The 15738-nt window shown below is 55.1% G+C and overlaps 1 non-coding gene across 1 annotated transcript; it reads right to left on the reverse strand.

Moving 5' to 3' along the window:
* Positions 1–4928: 4928 nt before the first annotated feature.
* Positions 4929–5001, reverse strand: TRNAQ-CUG. The gene has a single exon. It is a non-coding gene; the product is annotated as a tRNA-Gln (tRNA).
* Between the last annotated feature and the right edge of the window lie 10737 nt (positions 5002–15738).

A 15738-nucleotide genomic window follows, 5' to 3' on the forward strand; every position in this document is an offset into this window, starting at 1 on the left:
TTTTAACCAGTTACTGATCCATGAGAGGATCTTCCTCTTACCCCATGATGGCTTACTTTTCAAAAGTCAATTTAAATTAAATACTTTTTTAAATTATATATTTTTTAGAAATCTAGATCTGTTATGTGTTTTGGTGTAACTTGCATTTTCCTTATGTTAAATTTCCATTATCCTAACAAAACATTTACTTTATTCACTTTCTTCACATCAGTCAAGATTTTATAGACTTTTAGCATATCTCCCCTTAGTCGTCTCTTTTCTAAGCTGAAAATTCCCAGTCATTGTGGGGGACTGTATCAAAAGCTTTGCTAAAGTCCAGAAATAGCACATCCACTGCTTTCCTCATCCACAGAGCCGGTTATCTCATCATAGAAGGCAATTAGGTTAGTCAGGCATGACTTGCCCTTGGTGAATCCATGCTGACTGTTCCTGATCACTTTCCTCCTTTAAGTGGTTCAGATTTGATTCCTTGAGGACCTGTTCCATGATTTTTCCAGGGACTGAGGTGAGACTGACTGGCCTGTAGTTCCCTGGATCTTCCTTCTTCCCTTTTTTAAAGATGGGCACTACATTAGCTCTTTTCCAGTCATCCGGGACCTCCCCCAATCGTCATGATTTTTCAAAGATAATGGCCAATGGCTCTGCAATCTCATCGGCCAACTCCTTTATCACCCTCGGATGCAGTGCATCCGGCCCCATGGACTTGTGCTCGTCCAGCTTTTCTAAATAGTCCTGAACTACTTCTTTCTCCACAGAGAGCTGGTCACCTCCTCCCCATACCGTGCTGCAGAGTGCAGCTGTCTGGGAGCTGACCTTGTCTGTGAGGACAGAGGCAAAAAAAGCATTGAGTACACTAGCTTTCTCCACATCCTCTGTCACTAGGTTCCCTCCTTCATTCAGCAAGGGGCCCACACTTTCCTTGACTTTCTTCTTGTTGCTAACATACCTAAAGAAACCCTTCTTGTTACTCCTAACATCTCCGGCTAGCTGCAACTCCAAGTGTGATTTGGCCTTCCTAATTTCACTCCTGCATGCCTGAGCAATACTTTTATACTCCTCCCTGGTTATTTGTCCAATCTTCCACTTCTTGTAAGCTGTTTTTTTGTGTTTAAGACGAGCAAGGATTTCACTGTTAAGCCAAGCTGGTCGCCTGCCATATTTACTTTTCTTCCTACACATCGGGATGGTTTGTTCCTGCAACCTCAATAAGGTTTCTTTAAAATACAGCCAGCTTTCCTCGACTCCTTTCCCCATCATGTTATTCTCCCAGGGGACCTTGCCCATCAGTTCCCTGAGGGAGTTGAAGTCTGCTTTTCTGAAGTCCAGGGTCTCTGTTCTACTGCTCTCCTTTCTTCCTTGTGTCAGGATCCTGAACTCGACCATCTCATGGTCACTGCCTCCCTTTCTTAAAAAAGCGAAGGTTTCAGAGTAGCAGCCGTGTTAGTCTGTACTGCAAAAAGAACATAAGCTTTCGTGGGCTACATCCGATGAAGTGGACTGTAGCCCGCGAAAGCTTATGCTCAAATAAATTTGTTAGGGCATGGCTACACTTGCAAATTTGCAGCGCTGCAGCAGGGTGTGAAAACACACCCTCTCCAGCACTGCAAATTGCGGCGCTGCAAGGCGCCAGTGTGGTCAGCCCCAGCGCTGGGAGCGCGGCTCCCAGCGCTGTACGTTATTCCCCACAGGGAGGTGGAGTATGGACAGCGCTGGCAGAGCTCTCTCCCAGCACTGGCGCTTTGACTACACTTAGCGCTTCAAAGCGGCAGCGCTTTGAAGTGCAAGTGTAACCATAGCCTTAGTCTCTAAGGTGCCACAAGTGCTCCTGTTCTTTTTTAAAAAGCAAACAGAATGTTGGGAATCACTGACTGCCGCTGCACACTGAGAGGATGTTTTCAGAGAACTATCCACAATGACTGCAAGATCTTTCTTGAGTGTTAACAGCTAATTCAGACTCCTTCATTTTGTATGTATAGTTGAGATTGTTTTCCAATGTACATTACTTTGCATTTATCAACATTAAATTTCATCTGCCATTTTTGTTGCCCAGTCACCCAGTTTTATGAGATCCCTTTGTAATTCTTCTCAGTCTGCCTGGGACTTACCTATCTTGAATAGTTTTGTATCATCTGCAAATGTTGCCACCTCACTGTTTACCCATTTTTCCAGATCATTTATGAATATGTTGAACAGCACTGGTCCCAGTACTGACCCTCAGGGATACCACTATTTATCTCTCTCCATTCTGAAAACTGATAATTTATACCTACCCTTTGTTTCCCATCTTTTAACCAGTTACTGATCCATGAGAGGACTTTCCTCTTTCACCATGATGGCTTACTTTTCAAAAGTCAATTTAAATTAAATCCTTTTAAAAAAATTATATTTTTTAGAAATCTAGACCTGTTATGTGTTTTGGTGTAACTTGCATTATTCTTATGTTAAATTTGCATAATCCTAACAAAACATTTACTTTATTCATATCTCTTTATATATCTCATTGGTCCTGACACCCCTGTAAATTCGAACACCCCCTAATTTCAATTTTGGGAAACCACTGCCTCTGGCAGTGGTTAGACAAGCAACAGCAAGGCACTGGACTGGTCTGGAGGAAAGTTCTCTGCGAAGGAACTGAAAAGAGTATTGGGGCTGCGGTGCAGCGCTTGCAGACACTTTCTTTGGCCTGTTTTCCTGGAAGAGTTAGCAGCGAGAGATTGTTAGTCACAGGTCAGTGGGTGGGTTTGTGCAAACTAGGAGTGTACAGGGAACTGTCTTTGAACAGAAGGAAGGAGAGAAACCGGCAAGAGGAAGGAGGCTGAAAGACTTCTCTGGCTTTGAACAGAATTCTGTGTTAATAGTTCTTGCTTTTAGCTGATCTCACTGAGGTCAGTTGGGGCGCATGGACAGACATGGGAGTGACTCAGCCAGGTCATTCCCATCTTCTGCCAAGCAACCAGGAGATGACAATGGCTAGCAGTTGTACTGTACTGTTTGCTACCAGCCTAAGATGTAAAACTAGATGAATCAAAACAAGAAATTGACCTGTTTTGTTTTGTGAAATCAACAGCCTGCTAAACCCAGGGTTTTGAGTTCAATCCTTGAGAGGGCCATTCTGTGTGACAAAGTTGTTTGTGTTTCTCCTGATGCAAAGCCACCCCTTTTGTTGATTTTAATTTCCTGTAAGCCATGCCATCAGTCGCCCCTCACTCCATCAGAGCAATGGCAGACAATTGTTTCACGCCTTTTCTCAGTGCAGAACCAGAATCTGCAAAAGCGAAAACAGGCAAGGAGGTGACAGCAGTGCGGTGACAAGAGTGATGAGGACATAGACATGGTCATAGACTTCTCACAGAGTACAGGCCGGGCAATGTGCCCTGGCAATGTGCACATCATGCTGATGAGCTCTGCATGAGCTCTGCATGGTCAACTGTGCTGATCAGCACGCCACACTGGCCAAACAGGAAATGAAATTAAAAAGTTTGCGACCCTTTTCCTGTCTACCTGACAGTGCATCTGAGTTGAAAACGCTGTCCAGAGTGGTCACAATGGAGCACTCTGTGATAGCTCCTGGAGGCCAATACCATCTAATTGCGTCCACACTACCCTAAATTTGACCCAGCAAGGCTGATTTCAGTGCTAATCCACTCGACAGAGGTGGAGTAAAGAAATCGATTTAAAGAGCCCTTTGTTGAAAAAAGGGCTTTGTCGTGTGCATAGGTCTAGGGTTAAATGGCGGTAACGCTGCTAAATTCGACCTAAAGTCATAGTGTAGACAAGGCCTCAGAGGAATTTTATAGCTACTGGCTGGGTGTCCAAAAAAGGGAGCTACCCACCTACCCTTTCATTGATCACACTTGGTAACTACTAAGCAGAAGCACAGAATCTAGATGGATTTGCTGCGTCTCCTGCAGGCCTTCCTAATGGCACAGCAGGGCTGCTCTTGGCTCTGCACAAGGTTGTTTTGTTTAGCAGTGACTGTGAAGGGACTTCCAGCTATTTGGCTGTGGGAACTCTGGTATTAAGTGGACACCCTGTCTTAACTGTGTATGGCTGTATTGCTTGTAGATTTCTATATTCTGTACTGATGTTACCAAATGGAGTATTTTGTAGCGGTCTGCTATAATTTAACTTATACAAACTATGAATATGCTCCTCAGACTTAACCACCCGCCTTCACACACTCCCTGCTTCTCACTCTCTGGGCTGGGAACAAGCCACCGCATGTGCGTCCATTGGATTATTTTTATTTAATTACTTCTCATTGTTAAATTATTTATGTTTTTAAATTTCATTGCAGTGCATTTTCTTCCTGCCACTGTCACCTGGCAGCTAAGGGATGTGAGATTCTCCTCCATTGCGTTTCTGCCCACGGAAAAGAAGAGACCCCACACTTCAGTACCTTTGGAAATAAAAGCAACCTGGAAACAAACCAGCTGTCTCCTCAGTGTGCAGTTTGTGTCTCTTTGGTGCAGTTGATGTGTGTGCAGCATGTGTGGTGGACAGGGGCACTGTGTGCTCACATGGGAATTCACCATCATTGGTGCAGGATGTGACTAGTTCTGGGAGTGAAAATAGCACTAGTGGAGTTTAAGGCACAGGCTGCATGAACCACACACTATATCTTTGGTGCAGATACAGCCCAGGCAGCACTAGTGCAACCTCCTCTCCTGCTGCCCTCCACCATCATCTGCACAGCCCACCTGTCAGGGCAGGAGGGGAATGTTGCTCCATGGATCCTGGTTCTCAGATGGGACTACCCTGGGATGGGGAGGTGTGGTTGCATCCATTAGGTCACCAGACTGAGCCTTCTAATATCCCTTGGTGATTGTTCCCAAGATCCAGGACTTTGTGCTCAAACATCTCCCAGCTTCCTTGTTTAATATAAAGGCCAAGGTTTCCTTGCAATATACAGGAAGAAAGTAGATTTTCACCCCAGATGGGACTTGAACCCACAATCTCTGGCTTCAGAAGCCAATGCCTTATCCATTAGGCCACTGGGGCCCTGATGTACAGCTACTGAAGAGATGGAAATTCCTCTCATAAATGCACATTCCTCGCATTTGCTTCAACACCAAATAGCCCCTTTATGTGCCTTACAGAAATGTCTGCATCCCCTGGCAGCGAGGCAACTGGGCAGGTTGCTGACACAATTACAACACAGAATACAAAGTGTACAGTGCTGACTATATATAGTTTTATTACAAATATTTACACTGTAAAATATAAAGTACTATAGTGCAATCTCTTTATCATTAAAGTGCAACTTGCATATGTAGATTTTTTTTAGTTGCATAAGTGCACTCAAAAAGAAAACAATGTAAAACTTTAGAGTCCAGTCAGTCCTACTGGTTCAGCTAATCGCTGAGACAAACAAGTTTGTTTACATTTACTGGAGATAATGCTGCCCGTGTCTTATATACGTCACCTAAAAGTGAGAACAGGCTCTCTCATGGCACTTTTGTAGCCAGCGTTGCAAGGTATTAACGTGCCAGATATGCTAACATCCATATGCCTTCATACTTCAACCACCATTCCAGAGGACATGCTTCCATGCTGATAATGCTCGTTAAAAATAACGTGTTAATTTGTGACTGAAGACCTTGATGAAGAACTGTATGTCTCCTGCTCCATGGTTCTATCCGCATTCTGCCATATATTTCATTTTATGGCAGTCTTGGGTGATGACCCAGCACATGTTGTTCACTTTAAGAACACTTTCACTGCAAATTTGACAAAACGCAAAGAAGGTATAACGTGAGATTTCTAGAGACAGCTACCGCGCCGAGCCAAAGTTTAAGAATCTGAAGAGCCTTCCAAAATCCAAGAGGGACGAGGTGTGAAACGTTGTCAGAAGTCCTCAAAGAGCAACACTCTGATGCAGACACTACAGAACCTGAACCACTAGACAGGAAAATCAATCTTCGGTTGGTGGCATCGTTATCGAGCAGTACCTGTCATCAGCATGGAAGCATGTCCCTGGCCTCTGATTGCTAGCAGCTCGGAGAGGAGAACAGGGGCTGGACCTCTCCATGGCCGCCTGGTCTGCTCACTCCCTCTGAAGCCCATAGCCAGGGCCAGCCTTTGGGGTGGGTGCCACCAGGGAATTGCCCAGGGGTACCATGGTCAAGGGCGGTGCTGTACGGTAGCAGAGAGGTGTGTGCTGCTGGTGTAAAGTCAGAAACTGCTCCCGGCTGGCAGGGGAGTGCTGCTTGGGGTGGTGCCCAGATTTCTCCCTGCTCCCTCCCGGCACAGGAGCATGGGGGGAGGGAGGGGAAGAGAAGGGGGAGATAGCGGTGATGAGCGGATACTGCTCCCCAATGTTCTCCGTGCCCCCTCTCACAGCCCCCTAGCGATGTGCGGAGGAGCAGTGTTCAGGGGCGGCGGGGGGAGCGAGCAGCAATGCCAGCTACTCTGTGCATCCAGGTCAGTTTCCCCAAGTGGGCACAGGAGGGGGTGCAGGGGTTAGGGGAAAAGGGGGCACAGTGCAGGGATTACGGGTGCGGAGGAGGCAGGGGTTAGGGGAACTGGAGGGGGCACAGGGTTAGAGGTGCAGAGCTCCAGGGTTGGGGGCCCGCGGGGGGGGAGCAGGGATTAGGGGGACAGTAGCACAGACCCCACCTACTCCTCCTGCTTTCTCCTGACACCAGCACCACCCTTCCCAGCATCGCCTCATGGCAGCATCTGCTTCCGGACTCGCACCAGAAACGGGAAGTCTGGGCCCTGCCTGGCAGCGGCTGTCAGGAAATGGAAGCAGGAGACACGACCACTCCCATGGTGCTGTGGGGCCTGTCCTGGCTGGTGGGAGATGGAGGCAGTGGATACTACCACCCCATGGTGCCATAGGGTTTTCAGGTGGGGTGCCTCCCGGGTTGGGCTCCAGGAGGTTTGGCATCTTAAGAGACTGGGGTTGCTTGGAGGAGGTTTGAGGACCAACAGCGAAGGGGAAGTTGGACACTGGCCAGAATACCAGGGAGACAAGGCAGGTGAGGTGATACCTGTTACTGGACCAGCTTTGGAGCCACACAGGGTCTTCTTCATGCAGGGAAAGGTGCTCAGAGCATCACAGTTCAATAGAAGGTGGAACGCTCTGCCCTGAACACCAGACATTCCCTGCTTCCTGGAACGGGGGGGCCTGTCCCCACTGTCCTGTAAACAGCCCCACCATGTACCCCAGAGGTGGCTGCATCTTAGCACCAAGACACCAGTGGTCACTGCTCCAGAGGAGATGGTACATACAGGCCACTGCCCTACGTGGCCCCACACGTTACTGCCCCAAGAGATGAGGTACACACAGGCTACTACTCAAACTGGGCACCTGGGGTCACTGCAGCAATGGTTGTGGGGATACATGCAGGGCACTGCCGCACATGGCCACCAGGGGCCACTGCTGCAATGGTGGTGGTTTGGGGCAGGGGATGATAAACAGGCCACTGACTGAAGTGGCCACTACCACAATGGTGTGGGGAGAGAGGAGGGAGATATCAATAGGCACTGCCACACCAGGGCACCACAGGGAGGTCACTGCTCCAATTAGTAGAGATACACATCGGGTAGTGCCCCAACTGGGGGCCCTACCCCAGAGAGAGAGGGGGCTGGGGAGAGAAGAGGAAATCAAAGGCCACTGCCTCACTTAGCCACCAGGGGTCACTACCTAAATAGGGGGGGACAAACACACAGGGCACTGCCCCACCTGACCAACAGGGGTCACTGCCCCAATTGGGGGATATACAGAGGGTATTGCCCCACAGAGATGCCAGGGATCAGTGCCTGCCATACCTGGCTCAGGGGTAGAAGGGATAGGGTGACCAGATGTCCCAATTTTATAGGGACAGTCCCAATATTTGGGGCTTTTTCTTATGTAGGTGCCTATTACCCTCCACCCCATCCCGATTCTTCACACTTTCTATCTGGTCACCCTGGGGGGCAGGGGCAGGGAGAGAGGGGGCTACACACAGGGCACTGCCATACTTGGCCACCAGTGCACATCCCTAGTGGGGGAGTGACACACACCAGGAGCAGGGCTCACTGCCACAAAGGGGTTGGAAGATACTGAGGGCACTGCCTGACACGGCGACCCAGGCACCCTGCCACCTTGGGGAGGTGAAAACACACCTCAGGCACTGATTCCTCTGGCTACCAGTGGTCACTGGCCCAAGGCAGGGGTTGGGGGACTAAATACACAGGGACTGCCCCACTGGGACAACACGAGTCACCGAGATGAGAGTGGGCTATGCAGAGGGCACTGCCCCAATGGCTCATATACATACAGGGCGCTGCCTCACCTACCCACCAGCGCTCACAGGCACAATGGCAATGGTGGGGTCACATAGGCAACTGCCCTCAGTGGCCAGCAGGGGTCGCTGCAGCAATGCTAGGGGGGATACATGCCAGGCATTGCTGCCCTCACCACCAGGAGTCACTGCTCCTACAAGGAGGCCCCCTACAGGACACTCTCGTGCCTGGCCAGCAGGGGTCACTATCACTGGGGAGGGGCTATGGGGAAGCAGAGAAAGAGCAACTAACTGCAGTGGGGAAAATCGTCATCTACCGGGGAGAAAGAACGGACTCCGCTAGGACATCGCACCAACTCCGGCCAGGCTGGATACCAGCAATTCGGGCTGGAGCAGCTCCAGCGAGAGGCTGGGCGGAGGCAGGTGACCTCGGTCTCTGTGCTGAGCAGGATGCGTTGGCAGCGAGGAGGGACAGGGAACCCCCCAGCCAGGGTCTTGCTGCCCAAGGAGGGGGAGATCTGTGGCAGTTTTGGAGTAGCTGGTTCAGCAGCCGTGAGCCGCATGCTTGTCCCCGCCTGAGCTCTCCAGGAGCACATAACACACAGGTGTACACTGGATGTAGGCACCAGTGTAACGACAGGGCCAGACTCTGCTGAGTGCTGCCTGCGAGAGACAGGGGCAGAGTCAGACGGGCAGATGGGGGCAGGAGATGACAGGGCCAGCGGCCATGAGCTGAACCCATCACAAGTCCAGCCTGTGACGTCACCATCCGTCCCTGCAGCTCTCCATCTGTCCCGCTGTCCGTCCAACTCTCAACCCCCATCCGTCCCCTATGTATGCCACACACCCCACTTCACCCATCTGCCTCACTCACTCATCTATTTCCTCATGCATCCTGCTGTCCTCTGATTGTCCCTGCAGTGCCCAGCACAAGGAGGCATAGTGGACCCTGAGTGAGGCTTTTGGGTGATGCAGTAATGGAGCTAGCGGGTGATAAGGAGGGTTCTGGGAATCTCTAATCCCAGCCCCACTTCTCCTGTGCCCAAAGCCATGACCACGAGCCCACCCCTCTCAGTCTCAGACCCCACAGCCCCAAAGACATGACTGGCCACTCATGCTGTGACCCAGTTACACCAATGAGGTCTCCTGAAGATAGAGGATTGGAAGAGCAACCCCTTATCCTGGCAGGCAGGACACATCCTTTCCAATATGGCAGAGACCTTGCCCGGGGCAGAGGGATCCAGCTGAGCCCATAGGAGACTGGGGGAGGGGGAGCAGAGGAAGAGGATGCAGGCAACTGAACATGACAGGTGTCCATGAAAGGAGAGAGAGAGTTTGAGTGTAAGTTGGCCAACATAGAGAAACCTCGGAGGAAGAAAGAAACTCAGAACAGGGAGTCACCCTCATGGATCCAACTTTCTGCTAGGGAGCACACACCACTCCTGGCCAGAGATGATCAGCCCTCGCAAATGGCAACATCATCTCCTTGAAGCCACAGCTAGTCTGGAAACCCACACCCAGGTAACGGGAAGTCCCTGCCTGGAGCCAGGAGGACTGTGACCAGAGCCCTTCCCAAACCAGATACATATCTCACCGACAGAGACAGCTACTCTGATCCCAGCTGGGCAGGTCTTGCCTGGCATCAACAGGATTCACGCAGTCACTGCTCTCGCCACTTTCCATCTCACCTCAGGGCTGGACTCCGTCCCCGCGATTTATTTTCTCTTGGTATGAAACACAACACAAAAGAAAAAGCAACGGTGGCGAGGCTCCTCTTCTCACTACTCCCACACCCCAGGGCTCCGGCTTCAACCCTCCTCCCATTCTGCCATCACAGCTACAATTAGAAATCTGCAGCCTGGGCTCACACCTGGTTGTCTCCCCAATCCTTGGCGCTGTCCAGCACGTCTCCCTCCACAGAAGTCACCTGGCCTCGTCTTAGACTCCATCTTCATATTGCTCTTCTCCTTCCCAGAGCTCCTGCTCTGCCCCTCAGGCCTGTCTGTGCTCAGCTCTGCAGGCAGAGGGGAAGGGGCACGATGGGAACACACACGCCCCATTCCAGACACCCCGCAGCATCCACCGGGCTACCAAACCACGTCACCTGTGGCCAAAACCACCCCCCACCCCGAGGGAGCAAACAGCCTTGGTGAGCCCAGCACACACAAGGCAGGAAAAGAGTCACACCCACCCCCAGCCCAGCCCAAGGGGGAGCTTCCCTCACTTCCCGGCCACAGGCCCACGGGGCTCCTGGATGGGCAGTGGGGCCCCTGAAGAACTAGCTCAGCGTGTGATGAGTGACTGGGGGGTATGTGGGGCAGGGCCGCCCGGGGGGGGGGCAGGAGGGGCAGTTTGCCCCGGGCCCCACAGGCCCCCACTGGAGTTTTTGGGGCCCCTGGAGCAGGGTCCTTCACTCCCCGGGGCCTGGAAAACCCTTGCGGGCCGGGCCCAGGAGCTTCCTCCGCCCGGGCGGAAGGACCTCCCGCTGGCGAGTTACACGCAGCGGCACCCGCCGCCGGTGCCCCCGGGACCGAATTCCGCCTCTGCCCCGAGCCCCCGCCCGGATCCCACGGATCCCAACGGCCGCAGCGCCAAAGGGGGAGCCTCGGGCGAGGGAACCGGGCCTCCCCGCGCCGAGTCTCTGTCCCGCGCTCTCTCCGCCAATCAGGGAGCGGGGAGGGGCGCGGCGAAGGGACGAGTTACGGCCCCTCCTGCAATAGAGGCCGCGCGTGAGAGAGACAGAGAACTACGCTTCCCAGAGTGCACCGGGAGGGAGCGCGTTGTCCGAGCAACCGGCGCACTTCCGCTCTGAGACGAGCCAGGAACTACAACTCCCAGCCTGCCCCGGGGCACCTCCGTCCTCTCGAGCCCAGGGAAGGGCGGGTCCCTGGGTCAACCTGACACCTCCCCTCACAACTCCTCAGCCCCGCCCCCAGAGAGCCCCGCCCCCCTCCGGCTCCTGACGCGAACTCGCGTGTCCCGGGGTCTCGCCCGGCCCTGCTCCCCCCCCGCCTGCTTCTCTCTTGGCCTCCTGTCTCCCCACCCGGAGCCATATGGATGGAGCCATATGGAAATATGGGGGAGCCAGGACTCCTGGGTTCTCCCCCAGCTCTGGGAGGGGGGTAGAGTGGGGGAGGGGCAGGGCTGGGAGCCAGGACTCCTGGGTTCTCCCCCAGCTCTGGGAGGGGGCAGAGTGGGGAGGGGCAGGGCTGGGAGCCAGGACTCCTGGGTTCTCCCCAGCTCTGGGAGGGGGTGGAGTGGGGAGGGGCAGGGCTGGGAGCCAGGACTCCTGGGTTCTCCCCAGCCTGGGAGGGGGCAGAGTGGGGAGGGGCAGGGCTGGGAGCCAGGACTCCTGGGTTCTCCCCAGCTCTGGGAGGGGCAGGGCTGGGAGCCAGGACTCCTGGGTTCTCCCCAGCCTGGGAGGGGGCAGAGTGGGGAGGGGCAGGGCTGGGAGCCAGGACTCCTGGGTTCTCCCCAGCCCGGGAGGGGGCAGAGTGGGGAGGGGCAGGGCTGGGAGCCAGGACTCCTGGGTTCTCCCCAGCTCCGGGAGGGGGTAGAGTGGGGAGGGGCAGGGCTGGGAGCCAGGACTCCTGGGTTCTCCCCAGCCCGGGAGGGGGCAGAGTGGGGAGGGGCAGGGCTGGGAGCCAGGACTCCTGGGTTCTCCCCAGCCTGGGAGGGGGCAGAGTGGGGAGGGGCAGGGCTGGGAGCCAGGACTCCTGGGTTCTCCCCAGCTCTGGGAGGGGTGGAGTGGGGAGGGGCAGGGCTGGGAGCCAGGACTCCTGGGTTCTCCCCAGCTCTGGGAGGGGGTGGAGTGGGGAGGGGCAGGGCTGGGAGCCAGGACTCCTGGGTTCTCCCCCAGCTCTGGGAGGGGTGTGGGGGTAGAGTGGGGGAGGGGCAGAGCTGGGAGCCAGGACTCCTGGGTTCTCCCCCAGCTCTGGGAGGGGGGCGAGGGGGGTAGAGTGGGGGAGGGGCTGGGGTGCCTGCTGCCCTCGCAGCGAACAGCAGAGCGCCCCCTGTAGCTTGCCGCCCCAACCACGTGCTTGGTGTGCTGGTGCCTGGAGCTGCCCCTGGTTCCAGCCCCTCTGCCCAGGCAGCTCCCCCAGCCTGACACACACACACACACACACACAGAGCCCCTGTACCCGCCCCACCCCAGGGCTCCTCATCCCAGAGGGGAGCCCCCCGGCTGAGTGGGGAATCAGACCCCCCCGAAATTACCCTGGGACCAGCTTGATCTTCCTCCGCCCTGCCCTGCTCTGCATGTATTCAGAGTGTGGCAGTTTCCCGGTCCTGCCATGTGTCTCGTCTCCTCCCCAGTTCCTTCCAACCCGCCCCAGTGCCCCTGCACCCCGGGCTGGGTCTCTGCCAACCCTCCTGCCCCCAATATCGCCCTGCCCCTACCGGTCTATAGGGCTGGATCCCTCCTCCCCTTCTCCCCTCATTTCCTGCCTCTGGGGGTCTATGGAGATGGGTGTCTCCTCTGCCATCTCCTCCCCTGCCCCCAATATCCCTCTGGGGCTCTCTGGGGCTGGGGCTCTCTCCCTGCCCCTGTGCTCTCCCCTGCACACGATGTCCTGGGAGTGACTCAGTTTCCTGGACCAACATTTCACACACCCCACCCCCACCCGACATGTCTCCCTCCACCCCACCCCTTCCTCCTGCACCCCAGGCTGGGTCTCTGCCAATCCCCCTTCTCCCCTCCTGACCCCAAGATCTCCTGCCCCTACAGGTCAATGGGTTGGGTCTCTCCCTTCCCTGCCCCCATCCTCCCCAATATCTCCCTGCCCCAGGCCGTCTATGGGGCTGGGTCTTCTCCTGAAGCCCCGCCCCCAGCGCGGGGCTCACGGACAATCCCCGCCCGGCGGCTGTGACGTGCTCACTCCCTGCAGACAACTCAGTCCCTGGAGACTAAAAGGACAGAAGGTGTCACGTGTCCATGGGCGGGGCTATGCAGATGAGCAGTGTCTGGCGGCAGGACGGAGAGCAGCGAGATGAACCGAAGGAGCCCGGTGGAGAGAATTCTCTCCGTGTGGACAGAATCCGTGTGGGAGTTCGTGCTGTGGGTGCCTGCACCGGAGTCACTTCGGGGCAGTGTTTGCCACTGAGCTGCATATTGACCAAAGGTGTGTGAATGGAGTGTGGTGCCTGGCGGGGAGCAGCTCATGGTGAAAAAGAAAGCAGTGGGAGCAGCAGATCCTGTCCTAGCAGTGGTTTGTGCGGTTTCTTTGCAACCATGAGTGGGATTGTTGTGGGTGCAACTAGACCCCACCTTCTCTGATGGGGTGGGGCTTCTACTGTCTGCCTGGGGGGGGTCCATGATGTCACAGCCCATGGGGCCGAATCATGTTTCTGAAGGGGGAGAGCAACTTCCCCTGTTCCCACTCATTCTCCACTAGGGGGCTGGGATCTCTAGGGAGGGGAGCCCAGGAAAAAACAGTCTCCCCTATGGAACCAGGAGTCCTGTCTCCCAGTCCTCCTGCTCTAGACCCCCTCCACTCCCAGACCCAGGGATAGAACCCAGGGGTCCTGGTGCCCAGCCCCCTCCCTGCTCTGACCACTGACCCCACTCCTCCCAGGGTGGTGCAGGGGTCACTGGGTCTGTGTCTCAGCTCTGCTAAGGGCCTTGACTGATTTTCTCAAAAGTGCTTCCTTCTGTATCCAGCATCTCTGCCCCCGCCCAGTCGCTGCCCACCCCCATGTGGGGGCACCAGCAGTGTGCCGGGTCGAGATGGGAAATTGTCCAAGCTGGCCCAGGAGAGACATGTGTGTCCCTGCTGGTGGGGCTGAGCCCCGCTGTGTGTGTGTGTGTTGGCTTTGCAGGATTTTGTATCCTGCAGCAAGTGACACACACATTGATGCACAAAGGGACTCACACAGTCCCAAGAACACTCACACACAACACACCCAGAGGGGCATGCTAGCTCCATCCCCAAAGAGAGAAACAATCACCCCCCCCCCCAGCCATGCTCACAATCACACACACACTGGAATATTCACAATTGTGCTCAGAGACACAACCGCACACAGTTCACTCCCACTGCTCCCAACACAAGGACCTCCTGCCCCATACAGCATGTGCCAAGGCCTGTGGAACTCACTGCCACTGGACAGCTACCAATGAGAATGGACCTTTCCAGGAGACCAATAGACATAGCCGTGGCGACAGAGGGGGCTGGGCTTCCAGGGCCTGACCCTGGCTGAGACTGGTTCTGACCATAGGGGTCTATCCAGCCGGGGGCAGCGTGACCCACACACAAACCCACCAGAAGCGCCTTTCTTAGCAGGTCTCCCAGGCCATCCCCCACCCTGCCCCGGGCTGGGTAACAAAGGGGCAGTATGAGACTCTGGGCCATGTGTGAGGAAGTGGGACTGGTCTTACTGGGGTCTGTGAAGCTTCAGTGTCCCCAGTGCAGTTCTTAAGTATCTAGCAAAGCAAAAGGCCAGTGCAACGGAATGCCTGACACTCTGTCTCCTAGCAACTGATGGCCTGGGCCCCTCCCCTGCAAAGGTGCAATTGAAGGTGTTGGAGACAAAGGGGTCAGGTGACCTCCTGGCCCAGGAAAGAAGCTGAGCAGAGAGGAGGGGCTGGAGGGGGTTGGGCAGACTGGAGCTGGCTGGGGAAAGAAGGGAAGCACAGACAGGGCTCTGATCCCCAATGGGGCTATAGGGCTCCTGGGGCCCCAAGATGGACCTAACAGGGGGGATCCTGTTATCTGTGCCTGCAAGACCTGTGTTGGACTGTGTTCCTGTCGTCTAAATAAACCTTCTGCTTTACTGGCTGGCTGAGAGTCACTGTGATCGCAGGAAGCTGGGGGTGCAGGACCCTGACTCCCCCACACTCCGTGACACCATGTCGCAACTCGGCCCCAGCCCCCCACTCACACACGCTGGTGACTTGGGTAACTGCCGAGGGATTGCACAAGAGAGAGTCAGAGCCAGGGAGAGAACCCAGGAGTCCTGGCTACCCCCCGACACACACTCTAACCACTGGACCCCACTCTGCTCCCAGGGCTGGAGATAGAACCCAGGAATTCTGACCACCAAACCCCGCTCTGACCACCAGACCTCACACTCCCCTTTTAGATTTTAGTCTCGCTGCCTCTTCTATCCACCCACCCCACCTGTCCATCCCTTTGCTGCAGGTTTTGGGGTGTCACCCTGCTCTGCATTCCCAGTGCAGCCCAAGGCTTTTCCTCCTCAACCACACATCCTCACCCCTCTCGTGCTGGATCATCTGCTTGGCCCCCTGCCCCCTCTCGGGATGCGCTGTGCGGCTGGGGATTGTGCAACGGCCCAGCACCAGGCAACACAGAACGGACACCACGTGCCCTGCCCCACCTCATGTGAGCTGCTCTCCAGGTGCATCGGAGCCCGGTGCCCCGCATCTTGGCACTCCTGCCCCACAGGGGGTGAGCTGCAGCCCCACCACACTCCGCAGAGGGGAGAAGGGTCAGGCCAGCCAGCCCTTGTAAGATGGGGAAATCACCACCAGGGTGAATGGTATGGG

The sequence above is a fragment of the Mauremys reevesii genome, linkage group 17 (genome assembly GCF_016161935.1).
Source record: "Mauremys reevesii isolate NIE-2019 linkage group 17, ASM1616193v1, whole genome shotgun sequence".
Classification (NCBI taxonomy): domain Eukaryota; kingdom Metazoa; phylum Chordata; order Testudines; family Geoemydidae; genus Mauremys; species Mauremys reevesii.